This window comes from Hibiscus syriacus, unplaced genomic scaffold (genome assembly GCF_006381635.1).
Source record: "Hibiscus syriacus cultivar Baekdansim isolate YM2019G1 unplaced genomic scaffold, ASM638163v2 tig00110187_pilon, whole genome shotgun sequence".
NCBI lineage: Eukaryota > Viridiplantae > Streptophyta > Magnoliopsida > Malvales > Malvaceae > Hibiscus > Hibiscus syriacus.
Genome location: NW_024062618.1, coordinates 1783039 through 1806256, shown reverse-complemented (window position 1 = coordinate 1806256; position 23218 = coordinate 1783039). Strand labels below are relative to the sequence as shown.

The 23218-nt window shown below is 33.0% G+C and overlaps 3 pseudogenes; 2 read left to right on the top strand and 1 right to left on the bottom strand.

The window, feature by feature from the left end:
* Positions 1-377: 377 nt before the first annotated feature.
* On the top strand, positions 378-6634 carry LOC120217650 (annotated as a pseudogene).
* A 2924-nt stretch (positions 6635-9558) lies between these two features.
* On the bottom strand, positions 9559-16979 carry LOC120217378 (annotated as a pseudogene).
* A 4635-nt stretch (positions 16980-21614) lies between these two features.
* Positions 21615-22779, top strand: LOC120217377 (annotated as a pseudogene).
* The last annotated feature ends 439 nt before the right edge of the window (positions 22780-23218 follow it).

Here is a 23218-nt window from a genome sequence, read left to right as displayed (position 1 = left end):
TGTCTTCAATTATATGATAGATAAATATTAATACATAAATAAGTTTTTAAAATAATAAAATTATGCGCTCATCAGATTTAATTCATTAACATAATTTATATATCCAAATTAGATTTTTTTAGAGGTTTGAATAATATTATTTTTAATGGAGTTGTATAAATGATAAAATTATTATTATATTTTAAATTTTATTGTCCGATACATAAATATTAATATATATAAAGTAATTTTTAAAATAAAATAAACTAGTAGCCACCCATCAGACCGACATAATTGGAACTTTAAACTAGCCCAATTTCTCCCTAAAGCCCAACAATATCGCACGTGCTACCGAAACCACACGAGCGTATCCATCTCCATATTTAGCCATTTAGGGCCCCATCCATCTTCTCCCCATTTTCCCACTTTCTCGAAATCCATTCGTCGGATTAAACAAACAGAATGACCGCCGAGATACTATCGAACCAAAATGCCACCGTTGCTTACAACGGAGATCTGAGTAAGGGAAACTCTAACCCTAACCCCTCCCCAGCATCCAAGAAGGCCCGCGAGAGCGAACGACGTCGTAGGAGGCGCAAGCAGAAGAAAAACAAGAAGAACAAGAAGATATCCCAGAAAGAAAATGACGCTGCGGACGGTGGATCTTCCGAAGCCGGTGACAGCGATTCTGGCGAAGATGAAATGAAGAACATTCCAATCACCAACAGGTATCTAACCGTTTTCTTCTTTTGGATTTTTGTTCTTTAGTTACGATCGATTTTTTCGTTGGTATTTGCATGTATTCATGGTAATATAGTTTTTGATAGTGATTTAAGGATTTTGGATTTTCTTTAGTTAAAATGGAATTGAGATTTTTTTTTTGTTCAACTTTAGATTGTAGTTGGCATTTATAATAAAAGTTTATTGTTCCGAGTAGTGCACTTTAAATTACTTACATTTGTTTAAATTTATTTAGCATTTCTTTTGTTTCGAACTGTAGGTGATGGAACAAGTTGTAATTGAGTACGTTCCTGAAAAAGCTGAGTTAGATGATGGTATTGATGATGAATTTAGGAAGGTTTTCGAAAAATTCAGCTTCTGGGAAGCTGCTGGTTCTGAGGTAAAATGAAACTCATATATGATTGGTTAATTTTTGAATTTCCTTGTTAGTTCTCTAAAACCCTTGTAATTCTATTTATGCAGGAGACGGATAAGAAGGACGAGTCTGCTCAGATGCAGATGCTAAGAAGAAGACTGATTCTGATTCAGACGAGGAGGAGCAGGATAATCAACAGAAAGAGAAAGGTGGCTTATCAAATAAGAAAAGAAGGTTTTTGGTTTCTCATTCATTATGGTTTCTAATATTGTTGATATTATATATTAATTAGTTCATGTTGATCATACTGAAGAGTGAACATACTTGTTCTGATATTGCTGACAGCTACAAAGGCGGATGAAAATTGCTGAATTGAAACAAATTTGCTCAAGGCCTGATGTGTGGAGGTATGTTTTCCTCTTGCTGTTTATTTGATGTTTGCCTCTTTAATGGTTAGTTAATAACATGTCTTGTTGTTTATATATTTTTTAAAGCAGTGTTAAAACAAATTTATCGCCCAATGTCGAATCAGAGAACATTTGCTAGATTTTTTATTTGTTTTTCCTTAAACAAGGGTTTTTCTTTTTTGCGGCTATTAAGGGATCACATTTTTCCAATTTCTTTTGGATTTTCTCATGCAATGTTGTTGGTACGATGCAATACATAAGGAGAACAGTGTTTACTCCTGTGTTTATAATTCAATTGTTAATATTATTCAGGTTTGGGATGCCACTTCTGCAGATCCCAAGTTGCTGGTCTTTTTGAAGGCATATCGAAATACTGTTCCTGTGCCAAGGCACTGGTCTCAGAAAAGGAAATATTTGCAGGTTAGAAATTCTTACATCCCTCACTATTAATGGGCCAGATATGCATTAATGGTTGTTAGGTGTAATCTTCTGTGAGTGATTTAGGGAAGACGGTGAGGGAAATCAAGTCGATAAGGCTTCTCTTATATGTATATATGTACTTCTTGCAGGGGAACAGCTGTGACAGCCTTGGAACCTGGACTTATAGGTGTTTTGCAGAAAGGATTCATGATTGATTTCTCTTTAATATGCCTGCTTTTTTTAGGTTGGGATATAGATATTTAATAAGGTTTTCTTAGATTAGCATAACTTGCATGCTAGATATTGGGGGATAATTTGTTAATTGTTAAGGTTCTAATTAATCTGTTTTGGATTTTCAGATGTCTTTCCATTGTGCTAAATGCCCGAGCTAGATCCATCTAAAATTTATTTTTTTAAGTGAACCTGACTTGGAAGCAGAAGTTTCCTAGATATTATCAATAATTATTATTTGAACTTCTGTTTCTCATCACCTTGTGGATCTTCTCTGTAGGGGAAGCGCGGCATTGAGAAGCAACCCTTTCAGCTTCCTGACTTCATTGCTGCAACAGGAATAGAGAAAATTAGACAGGTAATTCTAATTCATTATAATAGCAGCTGTGTAGTGTCCTGTGGTTTATGTCGTCGAAATATATTACTTTAAAGTTATAAATTGATTTTGAATGGACGATTACATTATTTTAACTGAATAAATGTTCTCTACCTGTCCTTTCTCATTTAGGCTTACATTGAAAAAGAGGACAGCAAGAAGCTGAAGCAAAAGCAACGGGAGCGTATGCAGCCAAAGATGGGGAAAATGGATATCGACTATCAGGTTTCTTAGTTTCTTGCTTCATTGATTCTTTCTTTTATTTCTGGAGAATTGAATTTTGATTCAACCCATTTTTAACTGTCATGGAAGGTTAATCATCTATTCCTTTGTGAAATTATATTGTCATGCTCTTATAGCTAATGATGATCTGGCTTCTGTTTTTTAGGTTCTACATGATGCATTCTTTAAATATCAGACAAAGCCAAAGCTGACAACTCACGGGGATCTCTATTATGAAGGGAAGGAATTTGAGGTACATTTCTGCTATTTCTACATGGATAATAGGTTTCCTCTTGTGCTTCTTCAATATAATGAATGTGTCAATTAATTTGAAATTGATGTGCAATTGTACAACATAAGGCTGTATGTTGAATTCTGAAGATTATAGGGAGATTGTCGAATACCAATATACTTTAAATTTTGCTAATCATAATATCATACACTGGACCCTAAGGACATGATGGTTTTTTGGTTACTGTAAAATTTCAAGTGCCTGATAATATAAGTTTTGCTTAATTTAAACCTCTGATTTAAGAAATTTTGTTCTATAAAACCTTTTGGGTTACAGAAACTGGTTTTCGCAGTGAACATTTTGTGGAATAATACTTGTATGCAGTCTTCTGTTGCTATTTCATTTTGGTGTATGAATTCAATGGTCATCTAATTGTTAGGGTGCCTTGTTGTTTTGCGGAAACAATCAACCTTTGGATAAATTTGAGCTGCTACTGGCTATTGTGATATACCGGAATGAAATGATATTGGTACTTTTGTAGTTAATCTTAAATGACTAATGTCTGCTTATAGATGTCTTTTCAGTTTTTTTTCCATTGTCTTAAATTAATATTGTTTCTTTGGAATACAGGTTAAGTTGAGGGAGATGAAGCCAGGCTCTCTATCACATGAGTTAAAAGAAGCTCTTGGTATGCCAGAGGGTGCTCCACCCCCATGGCTTATCAATATGCAGGTTAATTTGGTTAATGTCCTCAGTTTATTTTTTGCATCTGATGCTTGGTATTGTTGGTGCTATTAACTGGTAATTTTTTTTCCAGAGGTATGGTCCTCCACCATCATACCCTCATTTGAAAATTCCTGGTCTAAATGCACCCATTCCTCCTGGAGCAAGCTTTGGTTATCACGCTGGTGGTTGGGGAAAACCTCCGGTAGATGAGGTAAGCCTCTTAGAAAATTTCTGCGTTCTGTGTGTTCTAGTAATCTCGAAGGCTATATTTAGATGAGGTGATCTTTTAATATATCTCCTTAAAACTTTCTTGCTTTTTCCAACTTTCAATAGTATGGACGGCCTTTGTATGGGGATGTATTTGGAGTCCAGCAGCAAGATCAGCCTAATTACGAGGTAATTCCAAGTTTTTATTGAAGTTTTGATTTTGAATAATTCTAGTTTAGGGCTGGACTAATATGCTAACACTTGGGCTTTTAGCTCGTGTTTTGTTCCTTTATTGGTATCGGCCTTCCTGTGAAAAAAAATTACTAACATGAAAAAAACAAGTAAATAAATAAGAAAAGAGCTAGTAAGGGTGAAGTAGCATCTTAACATTAGCTTGACCCACACAAGTACTGTCAACATTATTTTCTCCCTCTAGGAGTATACCAGCCTGAATAGATTGTAATATGAGATCCATGGCAATTTTTTAACTTTTGTCAAATTCTTTGAAGCAATTGGACTTTACTGGCAATATCCCACTAGAGTAGCAAGCTTCAGCATTTTGGATTGAACTTTACTTTTTGAGTCTGATTCATTTTGCAATATGTTATTTCCTTGTATCTAATAATTAAATCCAGGAGGAGCCAGTTGACAAGTCAAAGCATTGGGGTGATTTGGAGGAAGAGGAGGAGGAGGAGGAGGAAGAGGAGGAGGAAGAAGAAGAGAGATTGAGGAAGAGGAGTTGAGGATGGAATCCAATCTGTCGACAGCCTTTCAAGGTAATAATATTCCACAATTTCTTTCTTTAGGGTTGTAATCTTTACTGCCCAAAATTATCAGGGCAGAGGCTTTCAGTTTGGTTTTTACTGATTGATAGCCATGATATTTCTATGTTGTACGTGGAGTATTAACTATTTTATTGATGACCCCGCCCCCCTTTTGACTACAGTACTCCTACTGGAGTTGAGACACCTGATGTCATTGACCTTCGTAACAGCAGAGAAAGAGCCGGAGAGACCTCTTTACCAAGTGAGTATTATATTTGAAACTTTCTTGTCTCCAGTTAATTATATATCCTGTATTATTCTTGAGATTTCTTCCGACTGCCTCACATTTGTCTTGTTTCTTTGAAGGTGCTTGAAGAAAAAGAAGAGAGGATTGCCCCTGGGACTTTACTTGGCACAACTCACACGTGAGAATGATTTGTTTTTATTTTTGTTCCTATAGCTTCAATCTTTGACTGATATCACAAAACTTGTTTTTGCGAACAGATATGTGGTTAACACTGGCACCCAAGACAAGTCAGCTGCCAAAAGGGTAAGAGATGATAAGTTATTTTTTGATCTTGCAGTTCTTTGACCCCTGGTTATATGAACAAAATTGTGTAGATTTAGAAAATCATTCCAGGTCTGCTACTTTAGGCATTTTTTTCTTTTTTGACAACCTTTTGGATCATTTGCAAACGTTATGTAGTAGTATTTCCCTGCTGTAACTAGACATTTCAACACCGACTTGGAGATAAACTAGCTGTTGTAAGGGGGTTTTCAACTCTCAAGCCCTTGGGTCAATCAAATGTTTTTAAATGCCTAAATCACATGTTTTATTTAGTCTGAAGTTGAAATCTTTGACTAAATTGGTTATGTTGCCATAATTTGACGTTTATTATAAATTCTCCTGTTGCAGGTTGATCTTCTCAAGGGCCAAAATCTGACAGGGTGGAAGTCAGTCTACAGCCAGAGGAGTTGGAACTAATGGACAATGTGTTGCCTGCAAAGTGAGTTGGACACTTGGACTTTTACGACTTTTACAATCTAAGTATATTTACCCCGAAAGTTAAAAACTCAGTTTACTCACTTCGGCCGATTTCACAGGTATGAAGAAGCTAGAGAGGAGGAGAAGCTACGAAGTCAGCGTGAGGACTTCAGTGATATGGTGGCTGAGGTAAGGCTTACTGGAGTCTTTTGGATGAAATTTTGGGTGTTACTGAATTTATACAAAAATGTCGTAATAATAATAATAATGCTTCAATATTGTGATTGTTTCACACGGTTTGGCAAAAAACTCACTATCCTCCTGCTTATCGACCAAGTCTAATCTAAACAATAAAAGTTGTGTCTTTATTTTTGACTATGTTGGATTAGTTAGGCCTAACCTGAAGAAAGTCCATTTATGTGCTTGATACCGAAGTTAAGACTTTTAATGAAATATTTTCAACAGTATTTCATACAAACTATCTGAAATGGAATATATATATATATATATTTCTTAAAGATGATTTAATAATTTGGAGTTGATTTGGGTTAAACCTTGATTTTTAACTTGGGAATAGTGGGTTGCAATGGATGTGTATGATTGCTAATTCCATGTATTTTGATACAGAATGAGAAGAAAAGGAAGCGTAAGATGCAAGAGAAAGAAGGGAAATCAAAGAAAAAGGATTTCAAATTCTAAGTAGACCAAAGATTCTGTCCGCGAAGGAGAAGCTGATTTGCGTTGCATCGCCTTTGTCAATTGAGAGAATTAGGCCCTTTTAACATTTGTGCTAGACGTGCTGAATTCGTTTCCCCATGACAACATATATGCTGTAATAATATGAATATATATATGAAGATAAACGCCAATCATGATGACACCTATAATCCCCACTTGCACCGACCGTGATTCGGTGACTTAGCTTTTCCGGGTGGAATTGAAACCGATACTCCTATCCTGTAACTTGTTGAAGGCATCTGTAGAATGAGTGTAGAATGCTGCTGGTCTTTTCTTTCTTATTTGAAATAGTTGCTAGCTAGAGGTGAAAATCTTCATTATCTTCCGGACTGATCTTATTTCTAATTGCCAACATCCTTTCAAAGCTGAATAACGAGTACACAAGGTCAAAGGCAAAGGTTAAAGTGCAAGAAGGAAAGAAAAGGGTTTTGGTTTTGCAATATGAGGGAATACACATAAAGCCTATGCTTGTCTATGACTTTGCAGGAAACTGTCTTTAATTCACCTTTTGAGGAAATCATTGAACCGACTGCAGTCCACAAATAGGGGGAAGCTGAATCAGAATATCTAATGGTAAACTATTTTAAGGGTCTTTAATGTTTGGATAAGTTTCTGTTTTTACCGCTGAAGTTTGAAAAGTTATATTACAATCACTAATTATCGATAATAATAAATACTACACCGTTAAATTGATGATGTTACATGTTTTAGGAAGACAGTGTAATATTTAATTTTATTCCTAAATCATTATTAAAACAACATATAAAACAATAATTTTATATTTAATTTCCCACTTTCTAATTTCTAGCTCTCTCTTGACGGGGTCAAAAAAGGTTGAGATAATCTTCGTTTACGTCTTCAACAACATGGCTGACAAGAAGATCGTTCATAGCTATATTCCAGTCCCTTGTAAAGCGAAGGAAGCATTGAGTTTTTATTATTATTGAGTTGTACGGGTTTATGACCCCATTATTGGAAAGAACCAAAGGGAAGAAGAGAGTTGGGTTTTAACGGCTGACAACAAGATTCAATGGGGAGTTAGTGGCTGATGGGTTTCGAGTGGAGGGTTTAAAGGTAGAGAGCGTGAAGAGGAGAAGGAAAACAGCTCAGAACCTTTGTCATGGCGGCCTTTATAAGTGGCAATGAGTCATAGATATTGTAAAATGTTTAGATTTTTTATTAAATATTGATAACAATTATATATATTTTACAAATATAGCTATTTAAATTCGAATGATTAAAAAAAGTAATGATTTTTTTTATTAAAATTAATTAATTGGTTCTACTTTTATTTTTATAGAATAAACGAATATATGGATTTATGAATGAAAGAACTAGGAAATTTGATGCGTTATATAGACACACATGCATTAATCGTGAAATTAAAAATTCAATTTATATTAGAGGCGTCACATAAGTTGGGCAATCCGACTGTGCTCAAATTTGGATTTATATTTTCGGTCGGTTTGAATGAAAAAAAAATATAGTATATTTTGTTTAAATAGAATAAAACTGAAAGGTAATGCTTTTGAAAGCATTTGATTTCCTGATATTGAATCTTTCGCATACCGCATCAAATAAAAAAATAAATAGCAGAACTCCCTCTGCAACAACATTGCGAAAGGATCTCAGCAATAAATGTGGGCCGCGCAGTTCCATCGTCATCCCAAGGATCTCAGCAAGGATCTCGTTTTACTCCGGTAAACAACATTGTTCGAACTTAGATCACCGAAAAGAATGAATCGTTTTGAATCATTGAAACGGCTCAATAGTTCAGAGTCATAGAATCTCGTTTTGGTCATGAATAGTTCGGTTTGTGGATTTGCATGCCACTACTTTAATTATCCTTGTTCATAACAATGCTAATCCAAAGTAGTGTCATGCAAAGCCACAAAATCCCATGACCGCCTCAGTTTCATCCTTTAAAAGCTCTTCAGCTGAAAAGGAAATCATCGAAAGATGTTATGATTTTGCACATAAAAAAGTGGTAAAAGTGAACCAATAATATATATAATATACTAAAAAGCAACTAAACAATGCAAAAGTGCACGGTCAAGTAACAAAAGAATGAGCAATGTAATGACGAAATCTTAAATAACTTCCAGATTTATATAAATGAAAGGTTTATAAAGATTCTTAATGGGTAATACAATATCAGTACAAAGTGTACTACACTTGTACTATGTAAGTTTTGTCACAGAAACAAAGAAAGAAACCCAACTCCAGTACTGTTTGTAGTGTTATCTGAAACTCCAGATCAGTATCGTTAAATTTTAAAGAAAATCCTAACATTTTGATTAAATAGTTATTTATTTTACGTTTTTTAGTTTTAAGCCTAAACGGATAAAAACTATTAGTTAACAACTATCAACGCTTAAAAATTGGAACTTTTTCCTCCTAAAATAAAACGTTAAGGGTCATATGCTAAAAAAAAGAATAAAAGTCAAAATGATTATTTAATCAAAAGTTAGAAATATATTTTCCTAAAATAAAATTTTAAGAGGCAAAATATTCCAAAAAAAATGAATAGGGATCAAAATGACTATTTAATCAAATGTTATAGACATTTTCTAATATTATACCTTAACTTTTTACCAAAATATCTTCAATTGTATAGGTAGATTCTCAAAAACCATTCGTTTAATCCAAGTAAACATAAAGAATACCAAGAGAAATTTGGTGAGGGTTAATTATGGTGCAAAAAATGAGCCTAAGAATGGTCTCAATAATGGTGACGGTGATACAGTTGGTTTGGTGTGGTAGGTGAAGGACAAATAAAATAAAATAATAGGGTTTGGTGATGCATTAATATATTCATGATCATGTTTATTATTATGGATAAATGTCATAGCTATTGATACTATGAGGAATTCAATAAACTGATAAAAAATCTTTAGTAAAAGAATACCAAGAGAAATTTGAAGAGTTAAAACCCTATATGCTGCAATATAATCCACATTTAGAGGAAGCTGTTCTTCTCTAGTTTTGTTAGTAGGTTGAAAGAAAAGATAAGAGGAAGGTAAATGTACAAAAAACTAAGTCCTTGATTGAAGCTTACAAACAAGCCAAGTTAACTGAATTATCTTTGGAGTTAAAAGCAAAATGGTACAAAAGCCTTTTTCCAAAGAAATTCGATTGCGCACGTTGCTCATGCTATATAAATACTATGCTATAACTTACATATATCGGTGTAACAATCACTGATTTTCAGGATCAGTTTCAATTTCATGAGCCAGTTCTCGGGTCAGCCTATCGGCACGATCATCGTGTCCGCCGGAGAATGTATAGACCCGGAAAGCGAATTGGAAAGCCCTCCACAGCATTTTAGTGCACTTTCTTTGTTGCTTCACCTTTGCCTTTGGACACTTCTTTTCCTGCCAATTTTACTTCTCTTCTCTCCTGAATTAAGTAAAAAATCAGGCTTTAAATTTGGTTGACAATGGAGAAACAGAGTTACATTAATATGACATTATAGTATAGTCTGGGTTCGAGTTACCTTCAGTATCAACTCCATGCAGTTGGAGGAAACATCAACCATTGCTTCTTTGATTCGTAAAATGATTTGGAAGTCAAAATCAATGTTGTGTGTCTTCAATTTCTTGGCTTCTTCATCCTTATTTCGCTCCAGGGAGTCTATTTTTTTATCTGTTTAAGTAATAATCTGTATTAATGCCTAATGATGAGAACTGCATTACAATCTTACATGTCAATTCAAGAGCCAAATGATACCTTGTCGAAGTAACGTTCAACCTTCTCATAAAGCTGGGTTAAAGGAAGCTCAATGTTCATGTTTTGTAGCTCAATATTGATTCTAACTTCAAGTAAAGAGCCGCTGCTGTTCTAATTGCTTCCAGCTTTTTTCCAGGGAAGCCTTCAAACCTTGCGAGAACCTGCAAATTGCAAATGTTTGGAGGCCAGCCGACGATTCATGCAGCAATAGATTCATCGGTATGTAGGACGATAAAACTTGGAACAAGAGAAAATTAACCTGACTTTCATCTGTTAAGTTCTCGAGAATGGATTCCACAGATTTGTGGAACTTGATTAGCTCAGACATGTCACTTGTTTTGAATGTACTGATGGAAGTTTGATCTCTTTGATTGATTTTCATATTTCTTACATCTTCTTCGATTTGTATGAAGTAAGTTGATCTGAGACCAAAAACAAAGTGAGAAAAAAATATGAAGAGCCACTTATTAGATTTTGATGTAAGAGATATATATATACCTCTTAGTCATCTCTGCTAATGCATCAGCCATTCCTTGTTTTCCATTGCCGCTGTTTGCAGCACCTCCTCCTCCCTTTTTTCCATTAGCTGCAGAGGGGCCTCGCTTTGGAACTCCTTCTACTTTGCCCTTGAGATTTCGATATAGATTACCCATTTGACTCGATCTCTTCAATCTAGTATCAGCTTTCTTGGAGCGCAAGCTACCAGGTAGAGGAGGCGGTGGAGCGCCTCCACTCACCCGTGACGCTCCTGGTGGCGGTGGCAGTGCTGGTCCTGATCCTTTTGAAGACATGGGTGGTGCTGGTGGTGAGGGTACTGATGCAGTTCTAGTAGGAGGGGTGGTGGTGGTTCTGTAATCGGTGCTGATATACTTCTGGAAAGAGGAGGTGATGTTGGTGTAACTGGTGCTTCTTTGCCACTACAGGAGGTGCTGGGTGGAGGGAGTGTGCTGTTACTTCTATAACTGGCTCTGTTGGGGCTGATAGTGGTTGTGGTTGTGCTGCTGTTACCTCAATATTTGGCTCCATTGGCGCTGATATACATCTAGGAAGAGGAGGTGGTGTGGTGTAACTGGAGGTGCTGGTGGAGGGAGTGCTGCTGTTACTCTATATCTGGATCTGTTGGCGTTGATAGTGGTAGTGCTGCTGCTGCTGTTACCTCTATTTTGGTTGGCGTTGATGGTGGTGGTGGTGGAGTTGGCAGCGATGGTACTCCAGTTTCTGCTGTTTCTTCTAATGCTGAACCTGATGAGGGCGACTCTGGTTCTTCTGCTTCTGAAGTTGGTTTTGCAGATTCTACATTTGGTTGGGGTGGAGGTGGTGGAATCTGCGATAAAACTTCTGCTGCTGTTGCTGGTGATCCTGATCTATCTTCATCCGTTTCTACATCTCCCGACAACTCAGGAGGTGGTGTCACCTCCGCCGGCGGTGTTAACAATGGTTATTGGTGGAGCTTGCTTCCATTTATCGTTGTATCACCAGATGCACCGTCTGAATCAGAAATTGGATACTCTAGTGTCTCGTTCTGAGAGTTCAGATCCCCGGTTTCGTCAACAGATTCACCATTTCTTCTTCACCTTGTTCCTCAATCATAACCTTGTTTTGATTCGTTTCGTCAACAACTTCCCCATTTTCTTCTTTACCTTGTTCCTCAATCATAACCTTGTTTTGCTTCGTTTCATCAACAAATTCACCATTTTCTTCTTTACCTTGTTCCTCAATCATAACCTGTTTTGCTTCGTTTCATCAACAAATTCACCATTTTCTTTACCTTGTTCCTCAATCATAACCTTGTTTTGCTTCGTTTCATCAACAAATTCACCATTTTCTTCATTACCTTGTTCCTCAATCATATCCTTGTTTTGCTTAAAAAAACTGGGAACTTCATCTCCATAACCAGGAAGCATATGTAATTTCAGTTGCTTCACATCCATGGGGCTCAGTTTCCCAACTGCTTGAACATTGACCGACAACAAAACAGGCGAGGGATAAGGAGGTTTTAATGGTCCGTCATCAACTCAGGCAGCACCGAAGTCGGTGAAGGGAAGCAATAGTCGTTTTCTTTACAAGGATTAACCTTTTGACATAAGCCCTTATCATTCTCTTCTTCTTCATTAATCATATCAGATTTCTCTCTTGCTATCTTAATCAACCCATTCAGTGTTGCCACAGTAATTTCAACTGCCAACAGGTGAAAAAAGGTGAAAACCATTTTAAATTTCAATCAAGAACAGTATATTCAGAAGGCAACTAGACTTGTTTTCGATACTTGAAACCAAAACGAAAATATATCCAAAAGTTATTGCAATGCTTCCTTTCTTCAAAAACCTTTAATCCCATTTTCTTTGCAGTTTATCAGATTCAAACATAGATACATATAACAACAGGTAGCATTCTCTCAGAAAATTACTTCATACCAAGTTTTTCAACACTTTTGGGCTCTTCATTGTTTATATCAAGTTTGCATTTGTCTATCCCTTCACTGCTCATATTCGATATGTCTGCTAGATCTTGCAATGTCTTGCAGAAGTAGATCAGTATCTGTTTATAGGAAATCCTGTAGATTGTTAGCATGGGTCATCTTGAAGTCATGCTAGAATCTAAACAGAATATCAGAGTTTTATGAAAAGTTGCAAACCGTATCAAGAGGTAATTTTTTTAATTTAGATCTATGGAACCGGGGTATGCTTTCAGGTAGTACTTATGGAGATCTTTCATTGTCCCTATTATCATCTGCAGAATTAAAACATACAGGAAGATTAACTAAAGGACTCTTCAAATGCATGAAGATCTTCGAATAACTCGTCAGGGCCGAGTTAAGTAATATATTTCAGCCTGATCATGGAGAGTTGCTTGAGAAGAAGAAGGCACTAAATGATACCTGATCTGTTGTTAAGCTGTATTACAAGGTGGTAGATCAATGATTTCTCTAAATGTTATAATTTTCTTCCTAAGCTCCATCATCAGAATGAAGTGCATTGCAATGGAAGTGAATTGCCCTGGTTGGAGCCCTTCCTTCTCTTTTGACTCTTGCATACCTTTGATAGAGAGGTTCTTCCCTGCATATATACATATATTCATGTAAGATCAAAAGTTTCTTTGAGGATTGCAAACAAACATCAATGCATGATTTGTGAAGCAACATATAACAGCAGGATTTTTATCAAACGTGACTCATGCAATCATTCAACAAAAAGAAAAACTGTGTTGAAATGGGAGTTTTGCAGAAATTTAACCATACAAAAATCATAAAAGAAAACTGTAGGAAAATTCATTGAAAGGGGATTGGGAACTGCATTAAAAATGGCATTCTAAACAAGTAAACATGTTCTTCACATTGCCAACAATGGTGGGTTAGAGCCAGGATTTTAGATTTCTGCAGATTGGACAATAACATATATATCCGTTTCCTTCAAGATAAAGAACAATATAAAATCCAAGAGAGATTGAAAACATTTACCGGGACGAGTTTGACTGCTTTGGAACCAAAGAACATTGGCGTGAAACCACAGCATATTGCAGGCATGATCACCTAAAACGACGTTCAGAAATATAAAGAAGAAAGAAAAGAAAAACGTCAATGGAACAAGGATAATTCGACGTCGGATAATCTTAATAAAAGAAATATAAGAATATCCAAACGAGAACAATCAAGAAGAAGAAACCCAGGTGCCAAAAGAAATATCGATTTCGTGCAACGCATTCGATCCCTGGATTTGTGGCCTGAAACTCAAACCCAACAAGAAAAAAAAAAAGAGAAACAGAAAGAAAATAAAACCTTAAACGACGAAGACGAAATGTGGTTTGAACATTGTTATCAACTTTCTTTAAAAAGTTTCACGTCAATAATAGAAATTTGCTTATTATGGACAACACTCTCATCTTCTCTTTGTTTAATGAATCTTCTTCACACTCCTGCTTTGTTGTTCACTTGTTTGTGCTTTTAGAAGTTAGCTGTTCAACCTCCTGCAATTTTTTGGGTTTTGACCTTGTAAGTTAGGTACGATATAATCTGAATTCCTTTCTATTTCTGGATATTCACTGTTGAAATTTCTTAATATTATAAGATTTTGGTCAATATATTCTGGTTAATAGATCAGACATTGGTTTAAAATTTAAATTTTTTGAAGTTAATATATATAAAATATTATGTAACTTTCATGGTTAGGCAAATGAACAAATATTGTTTGAGTTAAACATAGAAAATGATGAAGTTGACGATGTTTGTAACCTATGATTTAGTTTCTCTTAATTAGCATTTTCTAACCTGAGAATATGTTTACCAAACTGCAAATATTTTAATAGTAGTAGTTTTATTAAAATAAATAAAATATTCATAATTATAATTAGATGTATAATTATAATTATAAATTAGATATATAATTAGGATATTTTCATATAATAATTGACACAAAACCTTAGTCACTTAAGATCACACAATGATCATACAAGAAAAAATTAAAAATTTTAATAAAAAAAACTCGAATAAAAGATAAATATAAACCAATTTGATCGCATTGACAAACGAACCTTAAAAGGGGATCAAACTATTAAAAGACCACCGAAAAACTACAAACCAGAGTCGAATGACGTGAGAAAACTATCCACGAACACAAATCGCATATTCAAATCTAATATGAAGGCCCAAAGCAGGAAATATCAACATGAAAACACAAAAATGTTATCTTGATCAGTCGACGATGTCAAATCTAATTCTAAGAAAAAAAGATAAATGAAAACAACGTCAAACGATCAAAAACGTTCCAAAAGATAGAGGAAAACGTCATAAAAGTGTAGTTATTAAAAATTAAAATAAAAACAAGAGAAAATAATATGTAATATAATTAATAAAAAAGATTAAGAAATATCAACAATTAACAACTAATATTGATCAATAAAAGGAAGAAAAAGAGAGACAATAGCCCAAAGCGAATGAGAGAAAACTAGATTAATTAATGGCGCATCAAAACTGCAACTCAAATTAAGTGAATGAGTTATTATATTAATAGTATTTGAGATTCTCATCTTCTGGGAAAAAATGCAATTTGTTCTCTGGATTTTTTTTTATATAATATACTTTTTTAAGGGAAAATTATTTTTGATTAACGAAAATCAATATTGACAATTATGATATTGATATAATAATCTATGATGTTAATATAGTGGTTTACCTTGTTGATGTGAAGGTCTACTATGTTAATATGACAGTCTATGGTGATGACGTGACAGATAGACTTAATTGATTATTTTAAAATATAATAGTTTAATTTATTATTTAGAAATTACGATGACTTATTTAAATTTTAATTTTTTTCGCAAACTTTCTAAAATAATAATTAAGCCCTCAAACTTTCTAAAAGAATCAATTAAGCCCATCAACCATGTTATCATTTACTATAGATTGTCATGTTAACACCATGTACTATCACATCATCATTATAACAATTAATTTTGGTTTATGTTAGTAAAAAAATCATATCACTTTTAGTCAACAATGTTGGTAACGTATACCATATCAACAGTTAAACATGTGTTAAAATATTATGTTAGCAACAAATTTTAATTATTAGTCAATTAATGATTTTTATCTATAGATGAATTATTTTAATTAAATTGAAACATTAAGAGTTAGAATACTTAAAAAAATAAAAATAAAAATAAAATAAAATAATTATTCAAACAGACAATAAAAATAAAGGTTAATAATATATCTAAAATAAAATAAAAATCACTCTAAAGTGTAAATATTTTAAGAATAAACAATATTCCTGAAAACCTCTACCATTCACGTCAAGAATAATCCCAACATATAGTAGTTGATAGCATGGTTGAATGCTTTTCGTGATGAAGAGATAGGCTTGAAAACACACACTAAGGGTACGATTGGTTCACAGAATGTAAGATTATTAGTGAGAATAAAAGATTACCAGGAAATAGGATTACTGGGAATGTTACATTGCTGTGTTTGGTTAGTTTGGCATGAATATAAGATTACAGTATTTGGTTGAATGAATAAAAGATTATTGAATGTGTATTTTACCAAATTGTCCTTATTCTATATTTTTTTTACAATTGAAATTCTAAATATTTAAATAAAAATTATTTATATAAAAATTCTATTTATTGATAATATATTATTTGAGTATTTAAATATATCATGTGTTATTTTAATTTTAATTAATATTTTAGATCTCTCACTGATACAAAGTCTAGATTTATCACTGATTAATCACATAACATATTCTAGATTCTCAAATAGTGCTTAATGTTTTATTATCATTTTACATTACAAACAAAAGCACCGTGGACCATTAACATTACAACTCTTGCTCATTTGCATTACAAAATCAAAACTAAAATCTGCAGCCAATCCATAACAACAACAACAACAAAAAAAGCAAACTTCATATATATATATATATGTATATAAATAAATGTCGCTGCTACAATTTTTAAATGGGAAATGATTCACAGAATATCAAAATCAGACCAACCATGGCATAGGTTTTACATTGGTACCAAATATTTGCACAAAGATTATTAGCACGAAGAATTATCATGGCTTTCCTGAACATCGGTTTGAAGCCTCCTTGTCATTGTGTCATCAAGATAATTTTGATAAATATAATAGGCAAAACCACAGAGTGAAAGAAGCATAGCAATTACCTTCACTCCGTTCATTTTGTCATGAAAAACTACTAGAGCAGCTAGTGGAGTAACAACCAACGACATAGTACTGATTACATTGGAGAAGAGAGACGTGACGAGAAAAATCAAGCCTACAACACCAACATCACGTATTTGCCAAGTTATAGCATTCCAAACCAATGTCAGCACGTAAGAAACTCTTCCAGCGTTGAAGCCCTGCATCTCGTGCTACAAAGTCTTCCATTCACCACTCGTAAAGAGACCCATGACCGATACACAACTAGCAACGACGAATGTATAGATTTGCATTTCCAAAACAACAGAAAACGTTTCCTTCTTCAAAACCTTTGAAAAGAAAGTTGCATAAGGGAAAGCAAAAGGGAGTAAAGAGCAGAAGCTTCGAGGGTAGCAAGGAAGCCGATGAGAAATTTCTTCTTAGAAACTCCTGACGGTCCTTGTAAACAGTTTTACCTATACATTTGCAATTGAAAACTAAAATTAATGAATTGGATCAAAGTTCAAGAGGACTAATTCTTACTTTTGGCGACATAAAGAGCATGAGAGAGATTCATCCAAATCCCAGCACCATAAAATTAACATTATTAACATTTATATCACACGTCAAGCCCAAGTATTATTATAACGAGAAGGAGGGGCTGAAACATAAGGAATTTCATTTTAACTTCATTCGATATATATATATAAGCGAAAACATAAGTGATAAAGAATCATATCATCATTAATCAACAGAACAAAGCCCAGCAATGGAATCTATGCATTAAAACAAAACCAATATTCAACATTAATCAGTCTTCTTTACATAATTAAGATAGCAGAAGCACTCCATTAAAGAACAAAAAAAAAAAGCGTGTCATTAAAAGAAACTCATCAGAGTACCGAAAACAAAATCTTACAGTTCACATTCGATTTCTGATGAGAACCTGGCTCGCCAAGAATATGAGAGAGATAAAGAAGAAATATGATCGTAAGAGAATAGAAAATTCAAGACAAATGGGAATTTAAGTTTTCATTCACTTCAACCTCATGAAGGGAAAAGTTTTGCCTAGCTCGTGATTCATTTTGGATAGTCACAGAAAATAATCTTTTAACCACTTCAATAGCAGCAATCAAAACACCCAAACCAAAATCTGAATTCAAACATGGATTCAACAGGAATCCAAAAAAACACAAACACCCAAACCAAAAAGGAATAAAGATAAGCAAAGGTTGAAGGAAAATGAGCAACCTGAAAGCAGATGAAGTGAGTAAGAAGAGCAAAGGGTAAATTTTTGATCGAGAATCGAATACTCCTCCAATCTGCGCCGTGGAGTTCAAGAACAAAGAATGCTTGGGAGAAGAAACAGAGGCAAACGGGAACATAGGGCATTTTAGCCCTTAGCACAGGGAATAAAAGAATACCTAAGAAAAGTAAGGGATTAACATTCCTGGTAAGGAGATAAATTTTTTTACTGTTTGGAATCTATTATTACTCCCTATTGAAAATATTTCCCATCCAAACATGGGAATTTGAACTTGGAAAAAAAATTCCCACCAGGAATGTAAGATTCCATGATCAAATCATCCCTAAGGAGAGTCACTCTAAGATTTGATCTCAAATTTATTGCAACAATACTTTTAACGTTAATAAAATAATTTTATCAAAACATGTCTCCCCAAATTTTGCACGAAAAATCACAACTTATACTATCGAAAGTTCTTTTTATTAGTACCTACTTTCAGTAATATTTAATTATAAAAATTAAAGAGAAACAAGAGTTGAGTAAAAAAGTTTATAAATAACTCGAAAAATAATTCAATAAACTATCTTATTTATAAACATAAATGAATCAAATACGATTTGTTCGTATTCGTTCATTTATTAAATGAACATAAAAAATTTGTTCATTAAATATAAGTGAACATTATGTGAAGAGTTCATCGAATGTTTTGTTCACTTACACCCTTAGCTTTAAGCCCGTCAATTAATTTTTGGTTAAAATAAATTCTTAAACCATTTTAAGTACCTAAAGTATTTTATGATAAAAATAAACCCTTAAACTATTTTTTTACTTTAAGTCCCTAAATTAATTTTTTTAGTCAAAACCATTTTTCCTCTCATTTTTCTTTCTTATCAAACATTCAAAAATTATTTTATTTCCATTTTTTCTCTCATTCCTTCCATCGTTCCAATTTTTCACTCAACCAATCGAAATCTTAATGCTTTAGTCATAACTTTTATTTAAAAAATAATGATTAATTTTTTTTGAGAGGTTGAAAAATAAACTTGACTCATTTCAAAAACTCGAGGGTCTAGTTTAACTAAAAAATTATAGGTATAATAACAAATATATTTATAATACTTGCACAAATTATCATTTTATTCCTTTTATTTTTGTATATCTCCGATGTTTCAATTTAATAGTCAAAACAAACTTTTTTTGATTAAAATAAATCTTAACAACTCAACTAACCACAACAAAATAAATACTTAAAAAGACAAATCCACTTCTTTTATCTTAAAAATCATTAAATTCTATACCTATAAAGTGCGGCCAAATGTATCATGTAAATTGTTTGAAATGCAAGAGTGAAATAATTTTATGTGATGGAAGAAAATATCTCTTATTTCTCTCTCTTTAGTTGACTATCGATCAACTTATGTTGCTGACATGTTGTTTTCATATGATGGTGTGATATATATCACGTCATTCAAAATGATGATGTGACATATATCATATTATCAACTAAACATATGTGAAAATATCACATCATCACATGAATTGGTCATTAGTCAACTAATAATTTTCGTCCAGCAAGATTTGTTTTAATCAAAAATTAAAACATTAAAAGATAAAATATTTCAAAAAAATAAAAAATAAAATGCAGAATGATAATTTATACAAAATTAGGAGATAGTTTTATTATACCAAAAAAATAAACGGATAAAAGTTATAATAATAATAATAATAAACAATTACTTCATCGGTCTGAAAATATAGTGGTTTGGGTGCCGAAGATTCAGAAACTCGTGTTTACAATAATCAAGTTACGAAGGAAAAAAAAGCCTTCAGGTTCAGACATGACAAAGTGGAAAACCCAATGTTTTGAAATAAGATTTCCATCTTAAGACAATTCTAAATATCTGTATTGTAGGGAAGGACCCTACACAAGCCAGAGCAGAGCAATCAGGAAGAAAAGTTGATATGAAACTGAGTTTAGGTTTGATGTCCCGGTTCATATGAGCAGAGAAAAATTAGATGTTATCGGTTAATCATGTATCAACTCGATCAGATATCAAAAAATTATCCTTATTAACTGTAATAAACAGTACTTGAAATTCGAACGTATGACCGAAACCTTCTATACATAAATTATTTGTTACTTCACTTATAATCATTTAATAATTTTGTTTCATTAATGTAATTATTAAATAAATATTTTTTTCTTTTTTAATGTACAATCTTAAAGAGTTGATTCGTTAAGTTATAATGCATGTCTATATCCCATCAGATTCGTGTCTAAATTCTCTAAATTTCATATTTATTTCCTTTGATTTTCACTAATAAAATAATTTTTAATAAAGAATGTTGTCAATTTTTAACCAAATGTTAGATTTGATTCCATGGTTAGTGCTCGTACATCCTCCTGTCTTAGGTTCGATTGTTTTTCTTCCCTCTTTTTTTGTCTAATAAAACGAAAGTACGTGTATCATCTGATTTTAAGATTAAATTTATTAAAATAACCTAAAATTTAAACTAAATTAATAAAATGCATAAATAATTAGGACCAAATATGTAATTATATAAATTTACTTAACCATCATCATAAATTTATTAACGGATGACTTTTCAATATTGAATAACCAAAATAATTATCTGGGTTAAGTTCAACGGCCTCTAATATGCTTTATTCTTTATTTAATACATACAATCTTATTCAAATATTGAATAACCAAAATAAAAATATAAATATCTTTTTTAATATATTTTATATTTGTATATCATTAAATATATTTATATATTTTCACAAATCCAATAATATTAAATTATCAATATTATATATTTTTATATAATTTATTTCAATATTAATATTATTATTTTATAATTATTTTTAACTTATGAGACTTAAATAAAACAATAAAAAATACCAATATTTTAAAATATTGATATATTAGAAATCTTCAAGATTTTAAAATTTACTATCTAATTAGTGTAGAAGAGATTAGCGAATACGTTACTGCTAATCAATTATATGTTTAATTTTAAAATTAAGCGAACTATATTACCGCTAATCAATTATATGTTTAATAAATCTCGGTGGTAAATGAATTGTTATAATTTCCTGAGGACTTGGGTTCAAGCACTATAAATGCTAGGAGTGTGAGCGTTCAATACAAATGGTTAAGAGTTATTTTTAAACATATATTATCTTGTACTTAAAAAAATATTAAATTTTTATATTTTCTATTAATAACCTATCTTTACTTTTAAAATTTTATAAATTCACACCAAAACTTTTATAAGTTAAACTCAACCTAAAATATCACATACACAGAGAAAAAGACTTTGTCATAAATAAAAACGTGTTTGAAGGTTAAAAAACAGACGAAAATGGTCGAGAGATCGTCAAGCCATTAAAAAGCTTTTGTTTGCGCTTTGCTTTCATTTTCAGTCCATGATGTCAAACTAAACCACAACTTGAATTTATACTATTCTTCGCCTTGGCAATCAAGATTTTGTTTTAGACCAGACGTATAAATCCCTCATCTCCCGCTCACAAATCTCACACCCTAAACCATAAACTTATATACCATCATCATCATCGTTTCCTCTTTGCTTTTCACCTTCTTCCATAATAATGCTGCAGACTTGCTTATCATCCGCCAAGAACTTGAGTCGTAAACTCGTTCGAGTTCCACCACCTCCAACCCCAAACAAGGCGACCGCAATGACCCGACGTCCCACTTGCGACGTCTTCATCAACCATCGTGGGATCGATACGAAACGAACCATTGCCGGTTTGCTTCACGATCATTTGTCCGGGCTGGGTTTAAGGCCTTTCTTGGATAGTCGGAGTAGCCATATTTTCGCCCAACTACTGCGATTCGCGCTTTTGCCTGCAAGAGGTTGCCCTTTTGATGGAGAACAAAAGAGGGTTATTCCAATATTTTGCGACGTGAAACCTTCTCAGCTTCAGGTCATGGATTATGGGATATGTTCGGCTGAGCAATTGGAAAGGTTTAACTGGGCTCTCGAGGAGGCCAAACAAACTGTCGGACTTGCATTCGACACTGTAAAAGGGTATCAACTATGAACTATCAATACAATGTTTTTTCTAAAGGCATATTGCCAAAATTAGCATTCAATGTCTGCCTAAATCAACATTTTGGCTCATATTATTTTTTTTAGCATTTTAATCTATAATGTTTTAATTTTTAATCAAAATACTCATGTTAGATGATAAACGTTATTTGACTAATAGTTAACACATGTTGTTGACATGTCATTTCTACATGTGTTTAATTGTTGACGTAACACATCTCAAGTCATCACCTTTGATGACATGTCCTATGACACGTTATTATCTTGGATGATATGATACATGTCACGTTATCACCTTGGGTGACATGGTACATGCTATTTCATCATATTGGATGATATAGCATATGACATGTTAGTAATTTAGCACATTTGAAAATATCACGTCAGTAATATCGTTGATAATTAATCAACTAACGGTTTCCATCCAGTAGGGACCATTTTGACAAAATATTGAAATGTTAGGACTAAAATGATCCAAAAAAAGAATAGAGGCTAGAGAATATTCATTGGGCAAACATTGAGGGACTAATTTTAATATTATGCCTTTTTTAAAGTGGATTTTGTCTCTTTTTCTTATTTGTTTTCCATTGATGTAGGGATTGGTCGGAGTTCTTGGATTCTGAACAGAAGCTGTCATTAAGAACTTGGTGGAGTTGCAAGCTCAGAATTCAAGTACACATATTCTGCATGGTCGTGAATAATACATGTAAGTATGTAAGTACATGAAGATTCAGATACTAATTTATGGGTAAATGCACTGAAATTTTAATTTTCTAGACTCAGATTAATTACTTTCATATTTGAAAATCTTCCGGACGTTGCATCGATCGATTGTCGCACCCTTGTGTCGATTTCTCACGAGTGTTTTCGGCGGGATTATAAACAAAACGCGCATAGATATGTATGTAAAGTCTTTCAGATTGGAAAGTCCACTAAAGATAAACGTTGGAAATGTTGCTCTGCTTTATTAAAAAAAAATACGTATAGCTTAATTATCTCATAACTAGGTGGCTTCTATAATAGAAGAAAATATTATTTTCTTAAAAATCGAGTAATTGTAGTTGCAAGATGTGTTGTCAATATATTAAAAAATTAAATATATATTATTTTATAATTATTTTATATTATTCAAAAAAATTA